The sequence below is a fragment of the Danio rerio genome, chromosome 11 (assembly GCF_049306965.1).
Source record: "Danio rerio strain Tuebingen ecotype United States chromosome 11, GRCz12tu, whole genome shotgun sequence".
Taxonomy (NCBI): domain Eukaryota; kingdom Metazoa; phylum Chordata; class Actinopteri; order Cypriniformes; family Danionidae; genus Danio; species Danio rerio.
This window is the reverse complement of record NC_133186.1, coordinates 34137853-34148581: the sequence shown is the minus strand read 5'-3', so window position 1 is coordinate 34148581 and position 10729 is coordinate 34137853. Positions and strand designations below refer to the sequence as shown.

At 37.9% G+C, this 10729-nt stretch overlaps 1 long non-coding RNA gene across 1 annotated transcript; it reads right to left on the bottom strand.

The window, feature by feature from the left end:
• Positions 1-3110: 3110 nt before the first annotated feature.
• On the bottom strand, positions 3111-7559 carry LOC141376637 (uncharacterized). Its single transcript, XR_012387234.1, has 2 exons — positions 4958-7559; positions 3111-4808 (listed from the first exon to the last, which is right to left on the bottom strand). It is a non-coding gene; the product is annotated as an uncharacterized lncRNA (long non-coding RNA).
• Between the last annotated feature and the right edge of the window lie 3170 nt (positions 7560-10729).

The following is a 10729-nucleotide window of genomic DNA, read 5'->3' as shown; positions in this document are numbered from 1 at the left end:
CATTACACAGTTTAGTCTAGAAAATCCAAAGCCAAGTTTCCATTTATACAGTAAGTGACAACAAATATAGCTAACAAAAACAATTGCCAAGACAGCACAAAAACACACCTACACAACTCCTCATAGAAAAAAAAACAAATATCTGCTGAATAAAATCCACCTACCCTACAGGAAATCATATTTAAGACCCTGACATAAAGGACACGAGATTATATTACAGTCTCACCAAACTCAATTATGTTCATACCATGTGAACCGAGGAAGTTTCTGGACCCAGAATACAAATTCACATGCTAGATCTACTCCACGCCATTTCATCCACCAGTAATTTGGCAACTTTGAACAGAGGGTCATATTGCACAACACTAAACTATATATTCCATCCCTTCTGGTAGGGTTTTGTTTCAGGTTACAGTCTGACAGTTTTGTAGGTTGTTATTAGGAAAGCAGTACCGCCGGAGAAGCACTCCCTTGGGACGTCCTACCAGCCGTTCGGCTCAGCAACACCACTTCGGCACCTGCTCCTATGGGACGGGCCACATCTGGAAGAGTGGGCGGAGGAGAAATTTGGCCTCTGCAGATGTTATCTACTCACAGACACCACAACACCTGTGCTCACACTCTCTAACACACACAAAGCAGGTGTGACAGATGACATACATACAAAGTCACACATAGTGAACACGCTTACACCTGCTCCCTCCCATATTGGAGTCATCAGGGCAAGCAGAGGCATCTGACAAGAGGGGAAAAGCTCGCCTAGGTACGTATAACTCACAATATCCTGAGAAAATAAGCAGCTATTAAAAGCTGCAGAGAGGACATTGTTAAAAAAGCTTGTAGTTGGTTCCTCTCGCTATTATTTCAGAAAGAGAAGTGAAACTCGGAATAAACAGGAAAGAATAAATAAATCGAGAGAAGTGTCAGATTTATAATGAAAAAGTTCACCACAATGCTTGTTTGCCAGCTTGAATAACAGCATTTTCAGTGTTGTAAATAATAGTGCTGGAGCTTGCATTTATATATTTATTTATACATCAGATTTTTTTGGTTTCCTTTTTGTGTGCCGGATCAATGCTCTTCTTTTGTATTATATGACACAGCAGTGTGGCATAATACAATACTAAAATACAATATTTTACAATCCTGAAAAGCACTGTGTGCATTTAATACGATTGAAGCACTGGACGGTTCTGCCAGTAAAAGGCCAGTAATTAGAGAGTATTACTTAATACGCTTTTTTTTCTTGAATACATTTTTCCTCAGTTAGGCAGACTCTCACATTTTATTCTAATCATTATATCTTTTATGTGGCATTCAGGAATATTATCATCTACTTATTATTATCTATATTAAGTGTTAACTTACGGTGACTATGACTGAAATGTTAGCAGTGAACAGCTGGATATTTATATACACTGATACTTTATAAGTGTGGGTAGCATAGACCTACAGTGCTGTATATGGGTTTCATAAGAGCAATCAAAAGTTTGCATAATAGTAATTTTTCCATCGAAGTTTCAACAGATGTTCATTTTTAAATGAAGATCACGATACATATTCATATTCATGCAAAATGTTTTCTGAAATTGCCAATGGTATCTCCAGTTTGGTTTGCCTGTGTATTGGAGATTACCTAAAAACTTCAGAGAAGTTTACAAATTTAAAAAGAACAAGAAATGTTCTTTTTTTTTTAAGCTTGAGGCCTTGGTTAAACGCCACCATTCAAAAGCTGGCGAGACTGTTCATATTTTTGAAAAGAAGGCTTAGTTAGTGTCACATGTTTGTTTAGAAATTATTTAATTATCCTTATATAAAGAACAGATTTACTGTTGATTCAGTAATAATACCCAGTAGGTATCAAATGGGGGGCAGCACGGTGGCTCAGTAGTTAGCACCTCACAGCAAGAGGGTCGCTTGTTTGAGTCAAGTTGGCATTTCTGTGTGGAGTTTGCATGTTCTTTCTACGTGCACTATAAGTGAATTGGATAAACTAAATCGGCCGTTGTGTATGTGTGTAAATGTGAAAGTGTATGAGTGTTTCCCAATACTTGGTTGTGGCTGGAAGGGCATCCGCTGCATAAATCATAAGCTGGAATAGTTGGCGGTGCATTACACTGTGGCCACCCCTGATATACAAGAAACTTAGCCAAAAGAAAATGAATGAATGAAGGTATCAAATGTTCCTGTTGCATATAAATTGGTGAAGCTTGTATCACGATATATGGTATTGTCTTAGTATTAACATAAGCTGCAAATAAAAAAGGTTACTTTAACGGGTATAATAACAAAAGATTTTATAACATCCAAGAGTACGCTAACTTACATTTTCCCATTTTGCCGTCACTTTCGCTCTATGGTTTCACTATATGTGAAGAACGTCACATCACCTTCCAGTGTTCATCACAAATAACGTCCCATCACCACGGCCTGAATCAATTGCATTGATTCATAGATAAACAGTATACATTAGATATCGCATACAGACCCTGAGCATGCATTAACAGTGCCACCATTTTTGTACAGTGCTCCTAGGACAAATGTCATTCAACCGTATTAGTCAAGACTAAAGCCAATGTGAAGATGCAGGACTTTAGTGCTGTGTATAGGTAAAGTAACCAGCAAACAAAGAAAACTAAGCACAAAGGCAGAACATTTCATAGGTAAGATTTTGTTTCTTCCGATTTTGTATATTACAATCTTTTGTGCTAAACAAGTAACGTTATTGATGATAATACAGTCACTTACTAAGCATTTGACACCATTATGAACACCAATACAATGTGAATATTCTTTAAAAGCATTCTAATAGTACAAACAAAATTTTCACAGTATTTTTAAAGTGCCATCATATCAATAATGTGCATGTTCATTATCATGCTATATTTAATTATTGAAAATCGGTCGAACACAAAGCGATGTGTGACAAAGCATAACAGCATGCCCAATCCCTTTCCTTGTACAGACTTGTGGTTCTTTCACGAGTACATCCTGTACTCAAACTGCCAGCGCCAATGAGGAAGACGAGGAGCTTTGTGACTGATGGATCATTTTAGCGAGTCGCGTGAAACTGCAGACGGTGGTATCAGGGCAGCAGATTGCAGGGCATGTTTTTGTGTGTGGGCTCTATTCCAGCAATCACTCAATGGTCCAACAAAGGCCTGAATCATTGTGATAGAGGGTTGATGAAAGTCAGAGGCAGGGCAAGCTTGCTCTAATAAGCCACTGGTGGTGATTGTTTCCTGCATGTGCCGCTCTGCCGGGAAGGAGATGAGGGCCAAATAACAGGACTTTAACAGATTTCAGACTGTAAAAATCAAGCCTGTTCAATCAATGCAGTCATTTTTGGAAGCGAACAATGGCAGCCAGAGAACAACAGCGGTGGGTGAAAATAAATATTTCAGCAAGTATAAGACTTGATTCTTCTGGTTAATGTTTAATTGGGCTCCAGATGTCAGTGCACTTAAGGGAAATTAAGAGCGCTTGAGAGACAGAATGAAGAGCAGCGAGCCGGGGAGCCGTACACTGGCGTTTCCGATGCCGCACCGACGTGAGGATTCAAAACGTTAGCTTCTGCTCCTTAAAGAAATGCAATGAATAAATAAAACCGATACAAAAGCACTCGCCGCGGTTCCCAAAGACACTTGATGAGGAGTGAAAGGAGACAGAGGAGAGGAGTCCATCTGCGAGTGAGATGTGAAAGGATTCTGATGGACCCCTGGGTGACCGGAGATGGTGCGCGCTCGTTTCTTTGAGAGGAAGTCGGGATTCCGGCTGTCATGAGTTCTGTAATCACGTCGGGGAACACGCCGTTCTCTGGCCTGAAGTAAAGCGAAGTGGAATCTGACAGGTTGTCTTCATTTTTCAAGGACTGGAGAGCGGATGACTGACAGCACCAAATCCTGCTTCAGGTTAACAGACAGAGCCGCTCCGCAACGCCCATCTAAACTCTCTAGCCTTGACAAAGCTTTTAGCAAAAACAAAGCTGCTGCAGACTCTTACTCTCGACGGTGCCTTTAAAACAAGGGATTTTAATCGTTTCAATGCCAAATAGCCTGAAACATAATGATCTGACGAAGAAATATTGTTTATTTCAATATTTTGATCTGGGCAACATTTTGGTCCATATTGACATGATAGCATCACTCAGTTGCTGCTGATCTCTCATTCCACCACATCTAAAGATACTACTGGATTGAGATCTGGTGACTGTAGAGGCCTTTTGAGTACAGTGAACTCATTGTCATGTTAAAGAAACCAGTCTGAGATTGTTCACACTATGACATAGCACGTCATTGTGGCGGAAATAGCCATCAGAAGATGGGTACACTGTTGTCATAAAGGGATGGACATGGTCAGCAACATTACTCAGGTAGGCTGTGTTGACAAGATGCTCAACTGGTTCTAATGGACACAAAATGTGCCAAAAATAAATCCCCCACACCATTACACCACCAGCACCAGCAGCCTGAACCTGGATCCATGTTTTCATGTTGTTGATGCAAAATTCTGACACTACCATTTGAATGTCACAGCAGAAATCGCGACTCATCGGATCAGGCAACGTTTTTCCAATCTTCTACTGTTCAAGTTTGGTGAGCATGTGTGAATTGTAGCCTTAGTTTCCTGTTCTTAGCTGACAGGAGTGGCACCTGGTGTGGTCTTCTGCTGCTGTAGCCCATCTGCCTCAAGGTTTGAACAGTTAAGCATTCAGAGATGCTCTTCTGCATACCTCGGTTGTAACGAGTGGCTGCCATGTGATTGGCTGATAAGAAATTTGCGTTAACGAGCAGTTAGAACAGGTGTACCTATTAAAGTGGCCGGTGAGTACTTTTTTTTTTTTAAATGTGTATGCGTAAATGTTTGTGTTTAAATAAACAATTGATTAAAATAAATAAGCCTAAATATGATTGGCTGATAAGAAATTTGCGTTAACGAGCAGTTAGAACAGGTGTACCTATTAAAGTGGCCGGTGAGTACTTTTTTTTTTTTAAATGTGTATGCGTAAATGTTTGTGTTTAAATAAACAATTGATTAAAATAAATAAGCCTAAATATAATAGTGCAAACTACAAATACTACAAACTAAGAAAATTGTTTTAAAAATCCCATTGGTTATAGTGGTTGACTGAATGTGTAAGATCTACTGTAGCCAACCACACTGAAAAGTCACAGTGAATTTATACTATTTACTCTGTACGTGTAGATTCTCTTTGACTACATCTCTACTTTGGTTGCCTCGGTTGAAGTGATTTAAAATGACATTACCCGGAATAAAAAGGAAACACGCTTAGTTCAAAGCCTTCTCTTACAACAAAAAACACTCCAAAGCATCCAGTGGTGAGTTTGAAGCACTCATTAAAAAGTTTTGCACTTAAGTTCACAAGAAAGTAAAATAGATGAAAAAAACAGCTTAGAAGAAAGTGAGGAGGAGGAAATCACAATGAGGAAGATGAACTTTGTTTACCTGGCGGAGTTGAGGATGATGCATGTTCGCATAATTAAAGTCTGATTCGCCGGTATGCTAAATATCTGCCTCGCACACATTATAATTTAAATAATCTGACAACCTTGTAAAACAAGCTTTCACCGTTTGCCCTATTGAAGCTAGACGTCTTAAACTGTGTGCATAATTCACGGTTCGGTCACATAACATCGTCCCTGTGGGTAGTGAAAGGAGCGGAAGACAGAGAGAAAGACATATCTGCATACAGAGCGGGGTAGTGACAGGTAGACAATGCTGATATGAATAATTGAAAAAAAAATCAAGTAAAGCAACACACTGAAGCAATTCAAAACAAGCTAAACGTGAATAAATCATCAGCAGGCGTGGATCAAGAGAGAGAGAAAGAGAGAGAGAGAGGAATCTTAATTATCTTGTGATTGTTTAAATGACTATATCCAGTCTTGTTCTAGGTGCAAAACTTATTTCTGGTGTGTCTAACTCCCTTTGCTTTATTTAGTGTCTGTGTGGGCAGAGAACAGAAACCCAATAGTAACTGCACAAGGCAACGGTCATGTTGAAGTGTCAGAGGGAACATTAAAAATAAAATAGATTCTGACATAAGTTTGCAAGTCAGTAACTTAAGCCCACATCTTTCAGTAAGAAAAGGTTACAAAGTCTGAGGTAGAACAATGCGAAAGCAGATTCTTGGACAAAAATGTTTTGTTTAGTTTTTCCTTCCTAAACCAAAAGGTGTTTATTAAAAGTCTAAATTTATTCCACACTGCCTCAGTGTAGCTCGGAAAACAATATTGAAAAAAAACTATCAAAAATAAAAACAAAGCACACAAAAAATAAAAAATAAAAAATTGAAATATGCTGCCAAAAAGTGCACATATTTGGAATGGCACTGAATAAAAGACAAGGAAGTATGTGTACAGCTTATTGAACAGTATTTTATATAAAACAAAATGATTTAAAGGAATTGTCCTGAATCTTTACACATTATGTTTATCTTATGCTTTAGAATTTTCAAATTTCTTAGGGGGTGGGGGTAGGGGGCAATCCTTTATAATTATAAACATTTTTAACTCATAATAACAACAACAACAACTCATTACTAAAACAAATTGCATTTAAGCACTCTGCAACCATTTAACATGACAGTCTTTTGTAATTAAGCAATACAGGCTTAAAACAAATATAGTAAAACTAGTTTGTCCTATAATGAAACAAAATAATATAAATTAAAAGATAATATAAAGTCATAATGAGCAGCTTATTGATCCACCGTGCTATAAAAACAAACAAAAAGTGCATTCGCAAATTCAAAAACAGTTAGTAGTGTGTACACACTTTAATGAGAGAGGAGAGACTAAAAATTTAGAATACTGCCTAAAAGTTGATGGATGTTCTATTATCCTTCTTGTCACTCAAATCACACACACATTTTTTTGTATGAAAAATGCCATCTAAGCATACATAAGTCTGTCTCCATAATCGTCAAGTTAACAAGGTCAAAAGGTCCATCTCCAGACTACAATGTTGTCTTGGACCAAGAAAGGACCACAACAGTCTTTCATAGTCATCAAAAACATTGACAAGACAAGCAATCATATTCTCGCCAAAGACTTCAGTGACCATTCCATACCATACCATAGATCACAACATGCAGTACTAACTGGGTGATGGACCTCTAGGATGTTAATTTTCCATCTTCTACTACTTGCAGCTCTACTTTCTTCATTCACTGGGCCAAAGGAGGAATGCTCCCACTTATTAAAGACTTTTGCACACTGAAGTCAGACATTTTTGTACGTGTTTTTTTTTCATATTCAAATCAAAAAATTTGTCACACAAGCCGAGTTCGATGTTTATTGATGCTTTGCAAAATAATTTGCAAAACAATACAAAATGGAGTCTTCAAGCACTGAATATGATTTATGTTGTTTTCTCCCTGCTTAACAAAAGAAAAAGAAGAGGAAATATTGGGTCTATTCAATTCCTTAGATTGCAGGGAGATGAAAGAGTTTCTTATCAAAGAGCTGCAGGATTATCCTGACCAACCCCAAGTCTACTTCAGGATGTCCATGGCTCAGTCTGATACTTTGCTAGAGATACTTTGAACTAGGGATGCACCGATATATTTTTTGGCCGATACCGATAAGTCTTCAGACTTGGAGGCCGATAGCCGATATGTATAGGCCAATAAATATAAATATTTAAAAATGTTATATTTTTATACAGCAAACTTCATAAAAGATTGAACAGCTCTTATGAACTGAATAGTCTATACTCAAAGCAAAAAAGCTATAATTTCAAAATTGCAAGGTGATTATATAGACCCATATTCACGATTTCACATAAATCAGCATGCAAATAATACATTAATTCTTTTTCTTCATAGCAAATTAAAATGCAACTTGACTATTGCATAACATTAATAGGTTAAATAACTAAATGGCATTTAATCAACAAGCACTTAAATATATTTTAAATAAAATGAAAAAGCTAAGGACTAAAACCAGCTCAAATGTTCTTGAATAAAACATGTTACAGTGATGTACATATGTAATGTCTGAAAAAGCCTTTTTAGAGGTGTTTTGACAGTTCAGAGCCACCGTACAAGCAAAAAGCTAGATACAGATTGTATTACTTTAGAAAATGCAAAATAGATTCATTCTATTTGGCGTTTTGGATTCTTTTGGACACATGTAGCTGCGGCTTGTCAATCAGACAATGCTTCTGCGTTAATTCCTGCTGTCAATTGCGGGAAAAATGACCGATGAAAAGTTTATGATAAACCGCAGTGAGTTTCATTCAACTCAAACACAGAGCATAATATTGAGACAGAATGGGCAGCGAGTTGGGAGCCCCTGTGCTGGATTCAATGACTGTCGCAGCTCTCCCCTGTGCTGCTGTGTGAAGACTGTCAGATCAGCGTCAGATCAGTGTCTGTTTGTGTGTGCGGTGACAGGCAGCCCTTGAGCGCGATCATTATAATCAATATGAATATTCTGATCAAACTGAATACAATCTTACATCAACAACACATGGCAAGCAACACGTTGATAATAACAAATAATCATATTAGATTACAAACAACCCGACAAGTTGTTAAGTGTGTGCATCTCTGCTGTTATGTTTTACACATGTAATATTTTTCCTGTGGCGATTTCAAGCAAAATACACATCGACACTCCATCAAACAAATCTATAATCATAAGGAACATGGTTACTTACTGAGTTATTGACGCACAGTAATGCCACATGAAGAACGGACGGACTTTGATGGAATAAACAATGTGAGGAGAGCTCTATTATAGTGCACTGGACAAGTCTAAACATGTTCCGCCCATGCATGTGCGAGGCAGGCAGGTCTTTACAATTACGTAATTATCGGCTTGAAGATATCGGCCTAATTTAGACATCGGCCGATAACGATAATCTTAAAAAACTCATTTATCAGCCGATAACGATATGGCCGCCAATATATTGTGCATCTCTACTTTGAACAACATATTGAAATGAAGACCACCAATTTCTGTAAACCAATTGATCATGAACATAGACTGGCAGTTTGACTAAGGTATGGAGACAAAGACAGACACACGAAAACTGACTAACACACCAAACCATGCTGGCATACAATACACAATAGATTTACCAACCTATGTCACATATGACATCACACGGGCCCCCGGTTGAAAAGAGAGACTGGTGGCAATAGTAAACATGCCAAAAATAGAAAACTTTACATTTACGATACACCACACGGCTTTTAATGTCAACAGCAGACGTTTTTGGCTAAAAGGGAGCTGAATGAAATGACGACCAAATTAAAAATGCTGGACTCTGCAGTTCTCATTTTATATCAGGTAATTTCACGCTATGCTGAATCATACACATAAAAATGTTTTGATTGCAGCAATGATTTCGGCAAAACCAGTTACATATGGTTAATTAAACTGTGGACATTGAATACTAAGAATGAAACATGAAAGTGTAAGTTATCAAGGTAAAGTTGCTTTTATATTCACACATTTATTCTGTTACAACTTGTTGACACACTCCCTATTTTGTTTACCACGGCACTTTGAATATTCAGTCTGAAATAACCTGAAAGTGTGAGTTGAAAACAACATTAACACTGTTTATTTGACTGTGAACAATGTTGTACTTTAATAGTTATTGGCTGCTAATATGATTTCGCAATTTAGAGTTTGCAAATAATATTTTTATGAAATGATATTATTAAGGAGAAAGTCCGAAGGTAAAACAACTTTACATCTATGTGTAGATTCACATAACCTGCCGAACAGGTGTAGTCCGCTGTCAGAATGCAGTAGTTTTGCTTGTTGATGATTACCCAGGCCTTGTATAACGTTAGCTCCGTCTTTTTTCCTTGTCTTTGGCTAGGCAGAACCTCGGTTTTTAGCATGACAAATTTTGAATCTGGTAATCATGGGCATTATTTCGTGCACATGACAACACGGAACAAAATTGTTGGCATCCAAAGACTTGTAGGCCTTTAACTTCTCTCTTGTTAAAACACTTTCAATGAGATTGTACATTTGGGGCTGGATGCTTGGCTATTTCGTCTTAGCCAATATTCATTGGGACCCAATATCCATCTGCCACATCGCTGTGCGTACATCCAGAATGTTTACAAACATGGTAATTCGTCTATAGGGTTGCAAGATAATGGAATTCTGTACCAACCGATACTGAAAACTGCTAACATTTGAGTGCTTTTGGGCATGTTCTCAAACAATGGTGATTTGCCAATGTTGTTCACGTGCTCAACAGAAATGACTGTGATTGGCTGTGAAGGTCATCAGTTCACCAAACTCACTGCTGTTTACGGAGTGTAAACACAGATACAGGAAAACTGTATCGTTTTAAAGCCACGATTCAACAGCGGATCGCTCATATGTCAGCTTATAGACAAACGAGCTGATCGACAAGACTTTGAGACACTCCAGTATCGCTATATCTGTGGTTACACTCAGTAAACAGTTCGGTGAACTGATGACCTTCACAGCCAATCACAGTAATTTCTGTTGAGCATGTGAACACAATGGCAAATAAGAGCTGTTTAACAACATGCTCAATAGCGCTCAAATGTCAGCGGGAAATGGATGTTTTTAAAACTTCAGTATCAATTGGTACCAAATTCCAGCATCGTGACAACCCTAATACACTAGCATACAATAAACCACAGAACATCTGTATTATATTATATTAATTTCTCCAATGCCAATCTGGATTGTGCCTTTTGCTTGTA